Here is a 21,313-nt window from a genome sequence, read left to right as displayed (position 1 = left end):
AATATGCTACTTTTAATTAGCTACCACCTTTTCCAAAATATTCTCCCTTTAAATAGCTACCACCTTTTCCAAAACATTCTCCCCTTTAATTAGCTGCCACCTTTTCGAAAAGATTTTCCTATTAATTAGCTGACACCTTTTCCAAAATATTCTCCTATTAATTAGCTGCAACCTTTTCCAAAACATTCTCCTACTAATTAGCTGCCACATTTTCCAAAATATTCTCCTTTTAATTAGCTACCACCTTTTCCAAAATATTCTCCTTCTAATTAGCTACCACCTTTTCCAAAACATTCTCCTATTAATTAGCTGCCACCTTTTCTAAAATATTCTCCTATTATTTAGCTGCAACCTTTTCCAAAACATTCTCCTACTAATTAGCTGCCATATTTTCCAAAACATTCTCATACTAATTAGCTGCCACATTTTCCAAAATATTCTCCTTTTAATTAGCTGCCACCTTTTCCAAAATATTCTCCTATTAATTAGCTGCCACCTTTTCCAAAATATTCTCCAATTAATTATCTGACATCTTTTCCAAAATATTTCTATTATTGCTAATAAATTGTTCGTGGTAAGAGGCGGGCTTTTAATACTCATATAAATAATCTTTTTACCTCCAAACAAGTTTGGGTTGGGTTAGGTTAGGTTAGGTTAGGTTTGGTTAGGTTAGGTTACGTTTGGTTAGGTTAGGTTAGGTTAGGTTAGGCTAGGGTAGGTGAGGTTCGCCGTAATTAAAACGCAGTTAAAATAAGTGCAGTAATACATTTTCAACTCACATTTATTTTAACAATAATAAGTTGTGAAATTAAAAATATATTTAATGCAAAACCACACAGTATGTCTTCTTCCAGTTCAATAGAATTTCGGTCGAATGGGACTATAATAAAATCGCACCTTTGGCTACGTTCGGTCGAATGGGACACCACAAAAAAAGCCGTTCTGTCGAATGGGAATTCGGTTCAATGGGACCAAAGCGAAGCGTAGACTTCATTTCCTGATCTTTTCCCCATTGACTGATTTCCATGTGTCCAAGATTTATCCTTAGTGGATGTAAAATGTCGTCTGCTTTACTGTATTATTCGCTATGCTTGGAATACTGCTTCAATATTTCGTAAATTTTTACTTGAAAAAAGAGAAATAATTCCATATCTAGGTAAATAAGTTTGTAGTAGTAGACCTCTTGACTCGGAGAGGTAATATTTTGGTTTTCCCAACTTGTTATGGTCGATACGGTCAATGCCGATTAAAAAACGAACACAAAAAACTTGGGTTTGATATAATTGATCAGTAAAAACTTAAGAAAGTATATGTTAAAAAAACCTGTATGCTTATATAAATATTAAAGAGATCCTCATTGTTTTGTACAAACAATTTGTACTAAATATGTTATGAAAAATGCGTCAGATATTTTGAAATTCAAACTATAGCCGCGAAATACGGCACAGCTTGTTTTCCCCTTATTAACGTTAAGCATAGACTATTCTGAGTATTGTTCATAGAGTACAAAATATAAACAAGAATGAAGATAACCTTTTAGACAAGCCGCAGCTTTCAAGTAATATTAAAAAGGTAGTAGAAGCTTCATAAAACAGTAAAAATATTTTCTAAATGCGAAAGGAATTCGGAGGTCAAACAACTCAAAAGCTAGTAAACATATCCTTATGTGTTGGGTTGAAAAAACAAAATCAACCAAAAATATGGCGTTAAATGGTTTTAACTATATTTAGCTTTTTTCAACCCAAATGGTGTCAAAGGTCTAACATTTTGTTTGGGTTGAATAACAACCCAATAAATATTTACAACTACATTTGGGTTTGATTCCGCTCAAATCTGGGTTGAGCAAAAACAACCCAAAGTTTTTAACACTGTGTTTTTAAGAGTGTAGAATGAGTTTAAAATTACATTTAGTTTGAAATTTCACGGATAAATTTAAATAAGTACCTCCAACCAATCGTTTAACTCCCTGCCTTTTTATGAACTAAATTCTCGTGGCATGCTCCGTGTCGAATAAACTTTATCGCGAGATTAGATTAAATTTGCGCGTGATGTGACAATTGTGGCGCGAGAAAAAAAAAGTCCCCGAAACCAAAAAATCACGGACCTAAAAGATCACGAGAACAAATGGTCCCAAGACCAAATCGGTGAGACTAATTAGTCCCGCGACCATATCAGCGAGACCATATTTTCCTGTTCCGCTATGACCCGCCTCTTCTTTCAAACCTCTCCGACGCGAGGAAGGGACCGGGACTTTGACGCGCCCAGATTACTCTGTTCTCCATTCCTACTTCTAAAATTAAATCTATCGCTGCTCAAACCAAAACGAGAACTTGCCTAACTGCCACGTTTTATAACTTAAGGTGTATAAAGGGGTGTACCTTGTATGAGCAGTTCCCGGTAGAGCAGTTCTCGAAATAGCAGCCGCGATTCCAAAAAGACAGCGGCGTTCTTCAAAACTGCTGTTTTAGAAATAGCGGCTGCTGTTTTAGAAATAGCGGCTACTGTTTTAGAAATAGCGGCCGCTGTTTTAGAAATAGCGGCTGCTATTTTGGGAAATAGCAGTGTTTGTCTTCAGTTTCGAGTATTTCTTAACAATACAGTTATATTCGTTGTTTTCGAAAACTACCTTTTTCTGTGATCATTTAGTCAGTAATATGACCTACTAACGGATTGCGTTTTTAAAGTACACTTAAATATTACACTATTCTTCAGGCTGTATCAGTTTACAATTCTAATACCAGAATAGAAAATATTTCAAGAAAGCTTATTTTATTTCGGAAGTAGATAATTGTAAAGAGTAATTTTTTGGAAAAGGCATATTATTATTTGGGAAGTGAAATATGACAAACAACAATATTTTGGAAAAGGCGTAAAATTGTTACACCTTTTCTAAAATATTACCAACCTAAGTCTAACCAATCAAAACAAAACCTAAAAAACCCCACCGAACGCAACCGAACCCAACCTAACCTAACCTATCCTAACCTAACCAAACCTAACCAAACCAAACCAAACCTAACCAAACCTAACCAAACCTAACCAAACCTAACCAAACCAAACCAAATCTAACCTAACCTAACCTAACCAAACCTAACCTAACCTAACCAAACCTAACCTAACACTATTGGGGGTTCAAATAATCAACTCGAAGCTAACCATATCTGAACTAGTTCTATTTAAGTTCATATAACACAGCGTTCACCATAAAAAAGAGCAGTCGTTTTTCGCATTCCTGTTTCTCTGCTCTTTAGAGAACTGCTGTAATGGTACGCCACGTTTACGAGAACCGCTGTATCGGTAACTGTTGTAACGGGTAAACTGCCATTTCGGGAAACCGCTATTTAGGGAACTGCTGATATGAGGACCGCTATTATGGAATCCGCTCATACGGGAACCGCTCATCTGCGGGCTTCCCTATTTGGTTACCTAATTAGTTGCTACCTTTTCGAAAACAATGGTTCCAATAATTCGTGGCCACCCTTTTCAAAACAATGGTCCCAATAATTTGTTGCCAACTTTTCCAAAACAAGGGTCCCAATAATTCGTCGCCAACTTTTCCAAAACAATGGTCCCAATAATTCGTTGCCACCTCTTCCAAAACAATGGTCCCAATAATTATTATATTATTATTATACAGATTGGTCTTAAAATTAGTAGAAGAAACCGATGAAAAAACAATTGTCTTTCTATTTCACTCTACCCCCCCCCTAAGTTGTTTTCGATATCGCCATCTGTCGACAAAGTTATGTATTATTGAACTAACACTTAAGTTTAGCGAGTCATTTATTCTGGTCTGTCTCTCTCTACGCATCTTCATAAAAGGTGCTCGTATTTGGGCGTCGATCTTACTTTATACGGGAAGCCCTCAGATGAGCGATTCCCGTATGAGCGGATTCCATAATAGCGGTCCTCATATCAGCAGTTCCCTAAATAGCGGTTTCCCGAAATGGCAGTTTACCCGTTACAACAGTTACCGATACAGCGGTTCTCGTAAACGCGGCGTACCATTACAGCGGTTCTCGTAAACGTGGCGTACCATTACAGCAGTTCTCAAAAGAGCAGAGAAACAGGAATGCGAAAAACGACTGCTCTTTTTTATGGTGTACGCTGTGTTATATGAACTTAAATAGAACTAGTTCAGATATGGTTAGCTTCGAGTTGATTATTTGAACCCCCAATAGTGTTAGGTTAGGTTAGGTTAGGTTAGATTTGGTTTGGTTAGGTTAGGTTAGGTTAGGTTAGGTTTGGTTTGGTTTGGTTTGGTTTGGTTTGGTTAGGTTTGGTTAGGTTTGGTTAGGTTTGGTTAGGTTTGGTTAGGTTAGGTTAGGTTAGGTTAGGTTAGGTTGGGTTCGGTTGCGTTCGGTGGGGTTTTTTAGGTTTTGTTTTGATTGGTTATACTTAGGTTGGTAATATTTTAGAAAAGGTGTAACAATTTTACGCCTTTTCCAAAATATTGTTGTTTGTCATATTTCACTTCCCAAATAATAATATGCCTTTTCCAAAAAATTACTCTTTACAATTATCTACTTCCGAAATAAAATAAGCTTTCTTGAAATATTTTCTATTCTGGTATTAGAATTGTAAACTGATACAGCCTGAAGAATAGTGTATTATTTAAGTGTACTTTAAAAATACAATCCGTTAGTAGGTCATATTACTGACTAAATGATCACAGAAAAAGGTAGTTTTCGAAAACAACGAATATAACTGTATTGTTAAGAAATACTCGAAACTATAGACAAACACTGCTATTTCCCAAAATAGCAGCCGCTATTTCTAAAACAGTGGCCGCTATTTCTAAAACAGCGGCCGCTATTTCTAAAACAGCAGCCGCTATTTCTAAAACAGCAGTTTTGAAGAACGCCGCTGTCTTTTTGGAATCGCGGCTGCTATTTCGAGAACTGTTCTACCGGGAACTGCTCATACAAGGTACACCCACCAAATAATCACTAGACCAAATAATCCAGAGACCAAAAAATCACGAGACCTAATAGTGCCGAGATCGTAAAATCACGAGACCAAATAGTACCGAGACCAAAAAATCGCGAGACCAAATGGTACCAAGACGAAATCGGTGAGACCAATTAGTCCCGTGACCAAATCAGCGAGACCATATTTTCCATTTTCGCTTTTCGGTTTATCTAAGCCTGTGTTCCGAATTAAAACCACCCGTTCTGATTTAAAACCGCATTGTTCCGAATTAGACGTTACCTTGTTTAATTTATTTTCTCATTTAATAATCATACTTCAAAGCTCATGAAGAGCTTAACATATAAGCAACAGTTCACTCTATATGCGCGAAATCACAATTATTTTGGAAAATTGCGGTAAATACTCTTCACTATATATTTTACGAAAATTGTTTCAAAGTTAGTCGTCACTACCCTAACCTTTTTTTAAAATAAATAATCCAAAGAAACGATGCTTTATTTCGGCATGACCATTGAGTTCAAATGTTGCCTGATTTGAATAAGACGACCGGATTAATTGCAAACCTTGAAGAACTAAACGAAATATTTTCTAAAACGTTTCTCCAGTGTTACCGCTATCAACAGTGCAGTTTGATCAAAATCCGATCATGCAAATTAACATACAAACCATTTTTTTTAAATATCTTTCCTCAACTAAGGTCAAATAAAGTAATTTTAATTTCTGTCAGGAGAAAAGAGTTTGAGGCATTCAACTAGAGCCTTAGGCAGTGGCGGCGCCAGGGGTAGGCGACACAGGCTACAGCCTACTTTTCGTTTCAATTTGGGGGCCCATAAACGCCGTAAGGGGCCCAGTGACGCCCTGAATTTTAATGTAGTATATTTTGGCCCCACTTTTGTTGAGAAGGGAAATTATTAAAGCCCATTGTTTCTACTGACAAAAAGGATGTGAAAAATTTCACGTAAAAATAAACATGTCTAAGGGATCGTAAATAAACTACGTCACATTCTTATCGGGGGAGGGGGTTTCGAAATTTGTGAAGGTCCGTGACAAATGGGGGGGGTGGTGTCCGATTTAACATTAATTTTGATACGAAGTCAGGACTGTTGTGTAGTTGAATGTAATTAAATGCGAGTGAGATTAACACTTAACCAACTCCATACATTGCATTTAGCTATTTTTATGCAAAAGGTTTTTAACAATAAGTATCCCGAGTACATAAAGACTATGTTTCAAATTCCAAATTCTTCTATTCCGTAAAAAGCAGGGGAATAAAATTATGGAACTCTATCCCACACGACATAAAAAGAATTAATTCAATATCTGTTTTTAAAACAAAGATCCTGGAATATGTCAAAGGTATTGTTTAATTTTAATTAACATTTTTAACTTAAACCGGACTCCTAAGTAAACCAGTTGTAAACTGATAGGAATATTCATGAAATAAAGCTATTGTTATTATTACTATTATTGTTATTAAAACCCGCGGCTGTCGAAAAAAAATCGCAATAAATATGACGCTAGAAAATATTGATGATCTATAGAGTAATGGCATCTGCATGCCTTGGCTATGTTACGCTCTATGAGAAATTAACATGGAGTGCCACAACTGTATTGGTCGAGAGAAATAACGTAACCACTTGACTACCTGGTCAGCGCTTTTTAGGATAAAAGGGAAAGCAAATATCTACCCACGTAGGATATCAGCTTTTCGATTATTTCTCGCGAATCTGATTGAAAAGCGCCCAAAAAAGCGCGTTTAAAAACGGGTTCTGATTTCGCTATAGTGTAATGCTTCAGTTTTTGAAGCAAAACCTTCTTGAAAAGCTTGATGGAAAACGGGCCTTAAGGACTGCTAAATATAGAGTACGCGTAGTTTCAGCTTAAACTCTCTAATGCAACTGTTTATTCGCCACTAGCATTAGCTAGGATGAGTCGGATCCCCTTTCGGATTGAAATGGTTTCGTTTCTTTCGCACATTTTTGAAATCTGAATATCATGATCGATTAGACTAAGGTATTTGTCTATCAATGTCGAAACCTATAAAGTGTGCCCCTTTAACTAAGCTTTATGGAAAATGTTTTGAAGCTTACAAAAAAAGCACAGACCGGCTTTGAGTTACGATAAGAAATACTCACAAACAATTTAAACAATGAATTCTAAAATTTTCTTAACAATAATTAAGGGGGCCCATATTTGTGAAAAACCTTTAGCCTACACCAAAGAATATCCTGGCACCGCCACTGGGGCCCTTAGGAATTATATTTTTGCTTCTTGGAGATTATCGGAGATTTCGTAGGGCAAACTTGTTTACTAATAGTAAGAGGGTTTGCCTTTGTACTCTCATAATATACCGCGGGGCCAATAAATATTAATCGTTTTCTCAGAGGCAATGATAGCAAGTCAAATGCCGCTCATCTTACTGAATACCCCACTATATACGTACGAGGCATAAGCGCACTAGCTACGAAAGTTATACTTCGGAACCACGTGTATCTAAAAATTTATAAAGCTTGAATTTTACCCTTTATTTGGCTATTTTCATGCACGAGCGTAAAAGGGACCCAAGGAGGATGTATAAGAGGGGAGATTCGTTCTGGAAAGGCGGGAGGTAGAAAAGTGAGGCAAATACCACATACAGTGGCGCGCAACTTCAACACCCAAGCCGTTGGGAAAGGCGCGTTGTTGGAAATAAGGGATGTTTTTAGTTTTGCCGCTCTTTAGAGCTGGAAAACTATTGTTCCGCCCTCTGTTGGCTGGACGGCTGGTCGGCTGGCTGGATTTGGTGTAACCGCATAATAAGATTCTTCATAAATAAACTTTTTAAATTTCAAATTTCCCGCGAATTTTCGACTCGAAATTCATCCGTAGTTCACCTTACACCTCATAGGTGGCGTAACGTATTTAATTTCAATTGAAATTATTTTTTCCCGTCGGCGCCGGGCCTCGAACCTGCCATGTCCCAATCCATACGAGACGTCAGTGAAGACGCCCGAGCGAGCGCGTTACCACGAAGCCACGCTTGCTTAGTACAAAACCCGAGTTAAGTTAGACTGAAGAGTAGAGAGAGGTAGAAGTTTGTGGATCCCCACCCACCCTCCCCTTCCCGACGCGCGGCAACCAGCTGCGGCTGGATTTTGTAAGTGGGAGAGGAGAGAGAGTTGAGAGAATGACTGCCTAGCGCCCGCCAATAATTTTTAGCAATGCGATTTAAATCAATGAAACATACTCATTTAAAGTTAAATAATTATAATTAGCTAATATGATTATTATATTTAAAAAAAATTATATTATTTAAGTAATAAATTTAACGATAGTTGTTGAGAGATTCAATAGAGGGCAACATGAGATGTCATAAATAGACTGCGAAGTTTGCGAACTCCGTCTAGTCTGCCTATTGCAAGGTGGATGATCGATGATTAGTTTAATCAGGTGTTTAAATGTAACTTGATTCCGGCGATACCATTAATGACAAACGCAATCAACATACTCATGGTTTAATTAAAGTTAATTAAATTGAATTGCTCAAAGATAATTATAAAATTAAATCAACAACTCAACTATCTGCTCAACGATAATTTGGCTAGTTTTTGTCAGATTTGCTGTTTATTTAAACGTAATTAAACAATGGTTAAATACTGCAGCGTGTATGGGTGTATAAATAATGAGAGGTGTCCGCTTTCACCAATTTCCGCGCGACGTTAAATTGTCGAAACAATGGGATATAGCTTTAAAAATGGGTAAACCACACACCAAGTCCATGGTTGTCTGCTCCCTTCATTCCGAAATATGAACATTCAGGTATGTTTTAAGCGTATAATATTAATTTAAAACCAATTATAATTAGAGTTATTATTGTAGATAAGTTAAGTTACCCTCCCAGACTTGGACCTTTGGCTGTTCCTTCCAAATAACTCCCGTTAAGGAAACATGATCAACAACAATAGTTCAAGGCTAATGGGAGATTGGAAAGACTGAAAAAAAAAGGAATCAGCTCTCACAATCTCCAACTTTGCATGCAAGTGAAACAGCTGAAATAAATGGACCAGCAGACGCAGAAATTCTAGCTGAAAGATTGGGGATTGATGCTGTTCAACAAACTACCGAGGAAACTACGACCGACAAATGCACCACTCCAAACCCCAATGATAAATCAGGGTTGCCACGGGTCAGGGAATTTGAAAATGGGCCAAAAAGGTCAGGGAAAAGTCAGGGAATTTGAAAAATTTCAGCAAAGTCAGGGAAAAGTCAGGGAATTTTATTTTAGTAGGTAAAATTTCTGGGGATAAGTCTTTATTGAAAGAGTAATGAAAGTTTCTTCTCATCCTCTCTTAACACAGAGTGAACTCTAGAGCAATCCTAAAAAATGTCTAGAATTGTTTTTGTAAAGTTAATGCTCTCTAAAGAAATCTCTCAGACTGTTATTTATATCCTAGATAAAATTTTTCTTAATCATTTAGGTGAAAATGGTTCTTAATCTTTTTGGTGTGAAAAATACATTGGAAAACTTAAATGTAGAGACTTTATTTAATTATAAGCACCACTTAAAACGTGCTGTAAACATTTACACTTTCGGCCGAAAAGGTCAGGGAAAATCTCAGAAAAAGGTCAGGGAAAACCTGGAAAAGTCAGGGAATTTGGTTTTGAATATTCCGTGGCAACCCTGTAAATGCATTATGGTCAACACCTTGGAAAATCATACATGTTATGTTAATGCTTCTAATGGAATATTGAATGCCCCCTCTATAATTTCATTAACAGGATTAAAGAGTACTGGTCTATTTGATGCAATCATTAAAAATATTAACAGTAAATTCATACCCCTTTTCATGGACAAATAAGGTAGAGAGGAAGCATGGGCCAAGAATGGGGGAAACTACGAGTCTCGAGATAGGGTATTTTTGACACTCATGAAACTAAAACTTGGCATTTCATTCACCGCTCTATCAGCTTTGTTTGGAATAAGTAAAGTTCAGACCTCAAATCATTTTAAATTAACTCTTACGCAGTTCCCAAGCTTGTTAAAACCCGTGAAAAAAAATGCAAATGAATAATGCACCCAAGACTCGTGAAATTTTGTAAAACAATTTTATTTAATAAATTTGTAAGATTCTATCACATTTTAAGGAACTTAAAAATATCACTTCAGCCTTATTTGCTCCATTATTTTTCCATTTCAAATAATTTGGAATGTAGTAATTAAAATAAGCAAAAAAACCTTTTGAAATAAGTAATTTGTAATCTTGGTTAATTGATTGTTAATAAATTTTTGGTCTTTAGGCACATATAACAAAACAATCATCTTCCAGTTTGAATAAATTACATAATGACAACTTTGAAGTCCTAAAAGGGCCAAACTAAGTTGCACTTGCCCATAATACATTTGTTTGGGTTTCAAAGAAAATGTTCTGTCCTTCTTGATTACGTAAGGAGTTTTCTTGAGGACTGTTTCTAAGTTTCCTTTTTCACCAATGACTGGACACTTCATTTCGACCAAATTATCGTTGACTAGACCGTCAGGGGAACACCCCAAGAATCGATAAGAAGGGTTGACTTCAAACCAATCTTCGTTACTTTTAAATTAGACTCTTTTTTAAAGCAACAAGAGTTTTTTTCGTTTATAATTCCATACTGTGTGAATTCATTTCCCTTAAAGTTTGACTGAAGAGCTTTTCGAATTTTTTCAGTAGGATCTTTTGGAAAATATGTGTAATACTCGTAGCAATTTTCACAAGAGAGAGAGAGCAACAGGTACTAAAGAAAACAAAACAGTATGACCAATTTTATACTCGTGTTATGACCAAGGCTTAAGAGTTTACGTAACTAATCTGGTTAATATTAGGGTGATTAGGTTTTCAACACTTACCATTTTTGAAAATATTCTCTTCTGAAAATTGTGGTTCATTCATTGCAAAAAATTTCGAGTACTAATTTTCATTAGGCACTTAATTATAAGTTTAAACGTCACATACACTGCCGTTGATGCTACAGGTCTCAGGCCTGCCATTTTTGTTTCACCTAGATCAAGCTTCGCGTTTTCTCCGGACGATGGCACTAGTGAAACTTTTCGTTCTAGGCGCGGAATCTGAGAAAAATTTCCTCACTAAGTTTTTACTTTCGCGAGTTTTAGAGGTTCGGAAAAGTATTGGTCCGACCCTGCCTGGCAGGCTGGGCGTACCTTCTACCACATTTTTATTTATAAATTATTTCCTTACTAAGTTTTTAGTTTCGCGCGTTTTAGAGGTTCGGAAAAGTATTGGTCCGACCCTGGCTGGCAGGCTGGGCGTCCCGTCAACCCCATTTTTAGTTCTAAAATTGTTTTATACTAAATTAAAATATATAAAATTGTTTTTAAATTAACTTTTTTGGCACAAATATTATGAGATTTTTGTAAGTTTTTTCGGTTCCAGCTTCTCTGATTAATTAACGCTTAGTACATCATAAACAAAAAGGATCTTTATCTCCACCATCCGTTTCCGTGTCCCGTCTAGCGTTGTTCTTTAGGGCTTATGCAAATTACTTCATTTCTATTGCTTCAAGTTTCAAGAGAACATGACTCGGGGCTAATTCTAAGCGCTTGTTGCATATTGCATATTGCATAAGCGTGCAATCAATGAATAATTTTAGTACCCAAACGCATCAATTATCCCACAAATATTAGGTTTGCAACAAAAATATCAAGAAAATTGTTCCATTTCATAGGACAGAAGTTGGTTATTTACTTGTTTCATAATCTATAACCCAAAATCAAGCTAGATTATTTTTGTTCATAATTGGAATGATATTTGATAATTAAAAGAAAAAATAACCGTAAAGTATATAGGCCGGGGTCACCTTACAATAAATTTAGCTAGCCAAGGCAAAACGTTAATATGGCCGGGGCCATCTTGTTCTAAACGATAAACAAGCTCATGAGGCTACAGCGAAGATGCTGGAACGCATGCGCGAGAATGTACGCTCTCTTGCCGTATGGGGGAAGTGGTAACCATGGTAACCGGGGAAGGGCACAGTACCGTTTTTGTAACGGGGGACAACATGTGTTTTGTCTGACTATCTTATACATTCTCCTTGGGGGAAGCCGGTCCTTATCTAGCCTAATCTCGTGAAAGACTTAATAGGTCGTTTAAATTTCACCTCGTGGGAAAATAACAGTATAGACTGAGAAAGTGTGGAAACCTTCACTCGACTGTTTAGATGACGTTTTACAATGGGAGCAATTGCAGAGGGTCTTACCTTTATTATAGTTCTCGCAGGAAATGGTAGCCGCCGGCCAAATTAAATGAGTTTCTACAGATATTGGCCTAGACGCAGCGACCCTAACCTAGACTAGGACCCAGAATAAAAACCAATATAGTGATCTAAGTAAAGGGACAGAGAAAGTTGGATTGTTTCTAGGTTTTTTCGTCATGCACAGCCACAATTCAAATTTAACCCAACTTCGCAGTTCATGTTAGACGCGCTGGGGAAGGGTTAAGATTAAGATGTGGTTAGGTTCAGTATACCTCAATGTTGGGTCTGCGAAGCCTTAACCATTAAGCCTGCATAAAACGTGTAAGTTTAGCTTTGGAAATAAAACCTTTTTCAACATCGTTTTATTGAATTTAAAATCAGTTCCAATAATTTCATTTACTCACACCCAATCTAGCGCACCTATCATTAAACTATGATGACTTTGCAATTAATTCCGATTAATCTTGTTATACCAGAAACCGATACCGATCCGAGTTTTTTGCTTACAATCATAGCTATAATGAGAGATTTCAAATTAACTTGATATATTTCAATTTTATACTATCAGTTTTATGCGACTGAACTCTATTAATAGGGGCCAACGCTTCGAGTGTGTGACTGACAAAACGATCTTTTACAACTTATCAGCAATATTTGAAAACTTTACCCAAGAATTGAGTCTCTGTGAATGGAAAAATTGTTTCAAAAAGTTCCTTTTTATACCAATATTCTAGCGATAACTGCCGCGTGATCGTATTTATCCTGGAATGTATTTCACAAATAAACAAAATACTTTTTTTGATAAAAAAAAATAATTTCTAAATACACTTTCGTTCCTACAGCTTTATCAACTTCTTTCGAGGTTGTTTTGAGTGTTAAGATAAAAGAATTTTAGAAAATGAGCTGAGACTTGGAAAGAGAACCATTTAACTTTGCTTTCTCGACCATTATGGTAAGTTGATTTTTCTTGTACTTCTGCATTGGCAAAAGGGATATTTAATGATCTTCTTGTACTAGGAGTCAAAGACAAATATGCGTCCTGAAACTTTTCTTCTTGTCGCCGTTATTGTCTTTATGGCCAGATGCACTACCGCTTCTGAAAATTGCATCGTAGAACCAGGTTAATAATAATAATTAAGCGTACTTCACCCGAGACATCCTTATAACACTTGAACAAATATCTTTCAGGGAAAGGGAAGATTTGTTTCTCCGTTCAGCCTTCACCACCGTTTGATGGAGAACTACCAACCGACTTATACGCTGTAAAAACCCCTATTTCAATTTTTGAAAACCAGCCCGCGTCCTTTTCACGAGTCAATTTAAACTAATGTTCTAATAACTTGTCACGTAACATTTTCAATTTGTAATGTACATCGTAGATGTATGAATGCGAATGCGTATAAACGTTTAATATTACAACCGATTTTTTGGTAATGTTGTAAATTCAGTACTTCCGTTTTGGTTCAAAGACAAATGAAGTCAAATATTGACGATTAAATGTGCTAAAATAACAGTATCCAGTAGCTATTTGCATTTTAGTTTAGCTGAAGCGCACTTTTTACCTCTCCGAGTGACGTATGTCACGGAGAGGTTCTAAAATCGACAGGCATGTCGGGGTGTGTGTGTGTGTGTGTCTGTCTGTCTGTTGTTATTGACTTTCACAACAGGGGAGCGCGTTCGCAGTTTCCGAATCGAAGCAAATGTATTCGCTATTTCCGGACCGCATTCACAGTTTCCGGAAAATTCAAAACTTGAGGCTATCCACAATTCAACTGGCCACTATTACTTCATCTGACTAGTCAATTGTCCATTCCACATGAACACCAATCTGTATTCATTGGCTTCTTACACCACCATCTTCTGGGCGTTGTTTTTGTCTATCCCACATAGACACCAGTCTGTACTTACTTGCTTCTAACACCACCATCTTCTCGTCATTGTCCATCCCACATGGACAGCAGTCTGTACACACTGGCTTCTAACACCACGATCTTCTGGTCTTTGTTTTTGTCCATCCCACATGGACACCAGTCTGTACTTACTGGCTTCTAACACCAACATCTTCTGGTCATCGTCCATCCCACATGGACACCAGTCTGTACACACTGGCTTCTAACACCACCATCTTCCGGTCTTTGTTTTTGTCCATCCCACATGGACACCAGTCTGCACACCTGGCTTCTACTCCAACATCATCCTTAAGGTTAAGACATACGCGGCGATCAGCTAGGGTTAAGAGAAACGTCTAGCCTCCCTAAGGTGGGGTGTCCACCAAAGGTTTTCGCAATTGCGGTTGTTCTTGCTTTTAACTGTAGTTCGACACCCTTATATACTACCTATTTTAGTAAGGCGAAGCAACCGGCCTATGCTTCATTTCAAACGCCAATATTAGTCAAGTCTCTCAAGAATGTTTAATTGTTCTTTTTTAAAACGATGTAACGTTCAATAAGGCGAATAACTAACGAAGAAAATGTTAAATATTAATTATATTTATTTAAATATTTAAGATAATCTTGTTTCTCAATTCAAAATTAATACGTAAAGAGTTAAAAAGCAGCCTATGTTTTTGTCTGTTTGTGTCCGTCCGTTGTTACAGTAGTGCGCTGCGTTAGAAGTTCGTTTTGTTTTGATGTGTAAAGAAATCCTACAGAACCATAATATTTCCTTTATCCTTAATATAAAGTGAATATGTGGAAATATTTTTCGTAATTATGATGCATTTAGTACTTTTGTAGCTTTAAAGCTCTATTTCATTTTGATATTCCAAAGATTTTTTTAAATATTATTATTTAAAATGGATGTTTATATATTACTTAAGCTATACTAGATCTGTTTATAGCATAATCCTTTCTATAGTGAATACAAGCACAACGCTACTATGTTGGCCAAATGAACTTTTATTTGTCAATACCCTTACCAAAATGAGAGTCTTATTTTAGTATAAAGTAAGTCTAAAATAAGGATCAAGGATATTTGGGTACCAAACTTGTCTCAAAAATTGTTAAAAAATATAATGGTTTCATATTGGACTCCTTTGAGACTAAATTTAGTCTTACATAAAAGGGCTCAGTTTTAGAGACTGTAAAAGGATTGCTTCTAGACTTGATTGAGAACACAAATCTGCGACTTATTATAGGACTCCTATAAGACACATTTTAATCTCACCAAATAAAGCTTAGTTTTTGAGATTGGAAAGCGATTCTATCTAGACTTGATTGAGAACACAAATCTGCGACTTATTGTAGGACTCCTATTAGACACATTTTAATCTCACCAAATAAGGCTTAGTTTTTGAGATTGGAAAGCGATTCTTTCTAGACTTGATTGAGATCACAAATCTGCGACTTATTATAGGACTCCTATAAGACACATTTTAATCTCACCAAATAAGGCTTAGTTTTTGAGATTGGAAAGCGATTCTATCTAGACTTGATTGAGAACACAAATCTGCGACTTATTGTAGGACTCCTATGAGACACATTTTAATCTCACCAAATAAGGCTTAGTTTTTGAGATTGGAAAGCGATTCTTTCTAGACTTGATTGAGAACACAAATCTGCGACTTATTATAGAACTCCTATAAGACACATTTTAATCTCACCAAATAAGGCTTAGTTTTTGAGATTGGAAAGCGATTCTTTCTAGGCTTGATTGAGAACACAAATCTGCGACTTATTGTAGGACTCCTATAAGACACATTTTAATCTCACCAAATAAGGCTTAGTTTTTGAGATTGGAAAGCGATTCTATCTAGACTTGATTGAGAACACAAATCTGCGACTTATTGTAGGACTCCTATGAGACACATTTTAATCTCACCAAATAAGGCTTAGTTTTTGAGATTGGAAAGCGATTCTTTCTAGGCTTGATTGAGAACACAAATCTGCGACTTATTGTAGGACTCCTATGAGACACATTTTAATCTCACTAAATAAGGCTTAGTTTTTGAGATTGGTAAGCGATTCTTTCTAGACTTCATTGAGAACACAAATCTGCGACTAATTATAGGACTCCTATAAGACACATTTTTATTTCACCAAATAAGGCTTAGTTTTTGAGATTGGAAAGCGATTCTTTCTAGACTTGATTGAGAACACAAATCTGCGACTTATTATAGGACTCCTATAAGACACATTTTAATCTCACCAAATAAGGCTTAGTTTTTGAGATTGGAAAGCGATTCTTTCTAGACTTGATTGAGAACACAAATCTGCGACTTATTGTAGGACTCCTATGAGACACAATTTAATCTCACTAAATAAGGCTTAGTTTTTGAGATTGGAAAACGATTCTTTCTAGACTTGATTGAGAACACAAATCTGCGACTTATTATAGGACTCCTATAAGACACATTTTAATCTCACCAAATAAGGCTTAGTTTTTGAGATTGGAAAGCGATTCTATCTAGACTTGATTGAGAACAGAAATCTGCGACTTATTGTAGGACTCCTATGAGACACATTTTAATCTCACCAAATAAGGCTTAGTTTTTGAGATTGGAAAGCGATTCTTTCTAGACTTGATTGAGAACACAAATCTGCGACTTATTATAGGACTCCTATAAGACACATTTTAATCTCACCAAATAAGGCTTAGTTTTTGAGATTGGAAAGCGATTCTTTCTAGGCTTGATTGAGAACACAAATCTGCGACTTATTGTAGGACTCCTATGAGACACATTTTAATCTCACTAAATAAGGCTTAGTTTTTGAGATTGGTAAGCGATTCTTTCTAGACTTCATTGAGAACACAAATCTGCGACTAATTATAGGACTCCTATAAGACACATTTTTATCTCACCAAATAAGGCTTAGTTTTTGAGATTGGAAAGCGATTCTATCTAGACTTGATTGAGAACACAAATCTGCGACTTATTGTAGGACTCCTATGAGACACATTTTAATCTCACCAAATAAGGCTTAGTTTTTGAGATTGGAAAGCGATTCTTTCTAGGCTTGATTGAGAACACAAATCTGCGACTTATTGTAGGACTCCTATGAGACACATTTTAATCTCACTAAATAAGGCTTAGTTTTTGAGATTGGTAAGCGATTCTTTCTAGACTTCATTGAGAACACAAATCTGCGACAAATTATAGGACTCCTATAAGACACATTTTTATCTCACCAAATAAGGCTTAGTTTTTGAGATTGGAAAGCGATTCTTTCTAGACTTGATTGAGAACACAAATCTACGACTTATTATAGGACTCCTATAAGACACATTTTAATCTCACCAAATAAGGCTTAGTTTTTGAGATTGGAAAGCGATTCTTTCTAGACTTGATTGAGAACACAAATCTGCGACTTATTGTAGGACTCCTATGAGACACAATTTAATCTCACTAAATAAGGCTTAGTTTTTGAGATTGGAAAACGATTCTTTCTAGACTTGATTGAGAACACAAATCTGCGACTTATTATAGGACTCCTATAAGACACATTTTAATCTCACCAAATAAGGCTTAGTTTTTGAGATTGGAAAGCGATTCTATCTAGACTTGATTGACAACAGAAATCTGCGACTTATTGTAGGACTCCTATGAGACACATTTTAATCTCACCAAATAAGGCTTAGTTTTTGAGATTGGAAAGCGATTCTTTCTAGACTTGATTGAGAACACAAATCTGCGACTTATTGTAGGACTCCTATGAGACACATTTTAATCTCACTAAATAAGGCTTAGTTTTTGAGATTGGTAAGCGATTCTTTCTAGACTTCATTGAGAACACAAATCTGCGACTAATTATAGGACTCCTATAAGACACATTTTTATCTCACCAAATAAGGCTTAGTTTTTGATATTGGAAAGCGATTCTTTCTACACTCTAAGAAATGGAAGTGTTAAAAAAGTGTTAAAATGGTGTAAACACCGTAAAAACACCCAAAAGAGAGTTTTATTACGTTGAGTTTTTAGGGGCCAATTTAAAGTGTAAATTCGGTGTAAAATAACACCATTAAAACACCGTTTTGAAATTAAACATGTAAAATTATAGTATACTGCGGGTTTTTTAAAAAAGGTCTTTCATTTTCATTAATGTTTTAATATTAAAGTCAATCCGAACAGTAAAAAATTATTGAAAACCTTAATTTTTAAACGTTTTTTTTTAAGATGATATTTTTATCCATTAAATAAAAATAACAAGGAAATTCTTAATCCAACGGTATTGTACATTCATAAAGCACTGCTAAACGTGTTAGGTGACACTCTTAAAAGCGTTATGCGACACTCTTAAAAGTGTTATGCGACACTCTCGCAGTGGCGTCGCTAGGTCTTTTATGGGGGCTATAGCGCCCCCAAATTTAAAAGTTAGCCCCCTCAAAATAATCCGTAAACTATACCAAAAAATTGCTCGTAGCCCCCTAAAATTCTTTAACAATATAGTGTATATAAATTATAATGAAAAGTTCGTTAAGGTTCATCTTTGTAGAGATGAATTTCAATATCAAACAGTAGTGGGGACTAAAAGCAAACGAAAACTAAACTTAAAAAAGACGAGCGAAATTCTTTCATCTACAATTGTCTCATAGTCAATAACTCGGTTCCGTACTCTTTATCATAAAAGTTTGTATATCTTTAATATACGAATAATAAGATTAAGCCCCCCAAATTTCAAGCCCTAGCAACGCTATTGCACTCTTGAAAGTGTTACGCGATACTCTTAAAAGTATTGTGTGACACTAAAAAAACGAGACTAGGTTAGGTACTGGCCTCACAGTAGGGCGACTATTATTATTATTGTTACAATTGGGGAGAGGGGGGCTCACATCCTTGCACCAATGTCAGAGGCATATTGTGCACCCACATATTCAGGCCTTGAAGAGACCTGTGGCCACGGTGTAGCGTAGAATTCGTTCCACCGTTATGGACTATAGACGCCAGCATGAGAGGCCAACATGTGGGGCACATGCTTTTGTGACATGTCTTATCTTTATTTTGAGTAGAATTAGAGTAGAAAATGGTTTTTTTTTTAATATTTTAGAGTAGATTCGGTCAAACGCGTTTCTGGTGTTCGAAAAACTCTTCGTGAAAAGAGATTGTTAAATTTAACGAGTTCGTCTGTATCTACTGCTGGGATATTATAGCCTCCAAAACCAATTTAACACCCGATGCATTTTTACTAATTTAAAACTTTCTGCCATTTCAGAAGTTATTAAGTCGGTGAAAATGACCAACATATCATGCAGTTTCACGCTGGATTTTGTGCAGTTTCACATTGCATGAGAGAACTACCCTTGTCTAAAGGGTTATAGCTCTGCATGTTAGAACTGTCCTCTTAAGTTCTCTCAAGGTGGAACCTTGCTATGAATATAGCGCTATTCGCGAATAAATCAAACACTCATATGAGAGTAAAAAATTAACTTTTAGTTCGATATAAGAGTTAAAAAGGTGTTAAACTACACCTCTATTGCGCCATTTTAATCTTATCTTTGACACCAATTGCTCAAATAAGTGTTATTAAACCCTTTTAGGGGTGTAAATGAACACCTGTAACGGTGTCAAATTTGGACCCATATAAACTACTTTTAAAGGTGTTAAGGCACACCCCATATTCTTAGAGTGTACCAGCATAGTTTTTTCCTTGTTTTTTTTTGCAATTTGCAATTAAACAACAGAAAATCGAGGGAATCTTGCAATAGTATACAAGTAAGAGACTCGAGGGAATCTTACAATAGTATACAAGTAAGAGACTCCAGGGAATATTACAATAGTATACAAGTAAGAGACTCCAGGGAGTCTTACAATAGTATACAAGTAAGAGACTCCAGGGAATCTTGCGATAGTATACAAGCAAGAGACTCTAGGGAATTTTATAATAGTATACAAGGAAGAGACTCGAGGGAATCTTACAATAGTATACAAGCAAGAGACTCCAGGGAATCTTATAATAGTATACAAATAAGAGATGCGAGGAAATCTTACAATAGCATCCAAATACGACACTCCAGGGAGTCTTACTACAGTGTCCGAAGTAGAGACTAGAGGGAATCTTGCTATAGTGTCCAAATGAAAGACTCTATGATATCTTACATTAGTGTCCAAATGAAAGACTCTATGATATCTTACATTAGTGTCCAAATAAAAGACTCTATGAAATCTTACATTAGTGTCCAAAAAAAAGACTGCAGGAAATCTTACATTAGCATTCAAATACGACACTCCTGGAAGTCTTACTACAGTATCCGAATTAGAGACTAGAGGAAATCTTACTATAGTGTCAAAAAAAGAAACTCGAGGGAATCTTACTATAGTATCCCAATAAGACACTCCTGGGAATCTTACTATAGTGTCCGAAAATGTGACTCGGGGAGTCTTACTATAATATCCAAATAAGGGACTCGAGGGAATCTTACTAAAGTGTCCAAAAAGAGACTCGAGGGAGTATTACTCTAGTGTCAAAATATGAACACCCGATGGAAACTTACAATAGTATCCAAAATAGAGATTCGAAAGAATCTTACTATAGTGTCCAAAAAAGAGACTTAATGGAATGTCCAATTAAGAGACTCGAGGGGTACTGCTACAAGTCTTGTAAATTTAGAAATCCAAACTCAAATAAGTCTCGTTTTTGGACTGCCGGTGTACCTAGTGGGGACTTATTACGGTACTTAAATAAGTCTTGAAATTCGAACCGCGATTTTGGCAAGGGTAGGCCTAGTGAACCAAAAAGTAAACGCTTGGTTTTCGTTTCTGTAATGCAGAGACATTAACGGTTCAGAGTGAGCCGAAAGTTAAATACACTTTTAAATAATTAGGCTTAAATTTTATAATCATGGTGGAAATCTGGGCCGCGTTCAGCAGAGTCCAGCGCTGTGAACAGTGTCCTACATAACGGGATTTTGTTTATGAATTTTGACGTCATGGTGCTCAGCGCTGAGCTAGCGCGGTCTTCAAAGAAAATAGTCGGCTTTTTGGATAACGTGACGTAAAACGCGAAGTTCTCAGCAAAGAGAGTATAGGGGAGGAGTGGAAAGAGGGGAAAATCTTGTCACGCTTTTCTACCGCGCATCTTCAATGCGAAGTACCGAGGCATTTCCGTTTGAGACATTAAACGGTATCGTAGGTATCGTAGGTGGCGCGACTGAGCTGGAAACTCCCTCGTACCGCTAGTATAATTTAGGCGAGACATAACTATTTAAGCTTGTGGAGCGG

General features: G+C 36.4%; 3 long non-coding RNA genes across 3 annotated transcripts; 2 read left to right on the top strand and 1 right to left on the bottom strand.

Moving 5' to 3' along the window:
- The first annotated feature begins 8,086 nt into the window (after positions 1-8,086).
- Positions 8,087-10,049, top strand: LOC149713665 (uncharacterized). Its single transcript, XR_016371474.1, has 2 exons — positions 8,087-8,730; positions 8,791-10,049. It is a non-coding gene; the product is annotated as an uncharacterized LOC149713665 (long non-coding RNA).
- Positions 10,001-11,802, bottom strand: LOC149713664 (uncharacterized). The gene is made up of 2 exons (XR_016371473.1): positions 10,796-11,802; positions 10,001-10,683 (listed from the first exon to the last, which is right to left on the bottom strand). It is a non-coding gene; the product is annotated as an uncharacterized LOC149713664 (long non-coding RNA).
- Positions 11,803-12,974: 1,172 nt separating this feature from the next.
- LOC149713663 (uncharacterized) lies at positions 12,975-13,582 on the top strand. The gene is made up of 3 exons (XR_016369327.1): positions 12,975-13,111; positions 13,177-13,279; positions 13,348-13,582. It is a non-coding gene; the product is annotated as an uncharacterized LOC149713663 (long non-coding RNA).
- The last annotated feature ends 7,731 nt before the right edge of the window (positions 13,583-21,313 follow it).

The sequence above is a fragment of the Phalangium opilio genome, unplaced genomic scaffold (assembly GCF_054372755.1).
Source record: "Phalangium opilio isolate 3A_F unplaced genomic scaffold, DU_Popi_V2 ptg000009l_1, whole genome shotgun sequence".
NCBI classification, from domain to species: domain Eukaryota; kingdom Metazoa; phylum Arthropoda; class Arachnida; order Opiliones; family Phalangiidae; genus Phalangium; species Phalangium opilio.
Note: the sequence above shows the minus strand (reverse complement) of the source record. Positions and strands in the feature narration are given on the sequence as shown.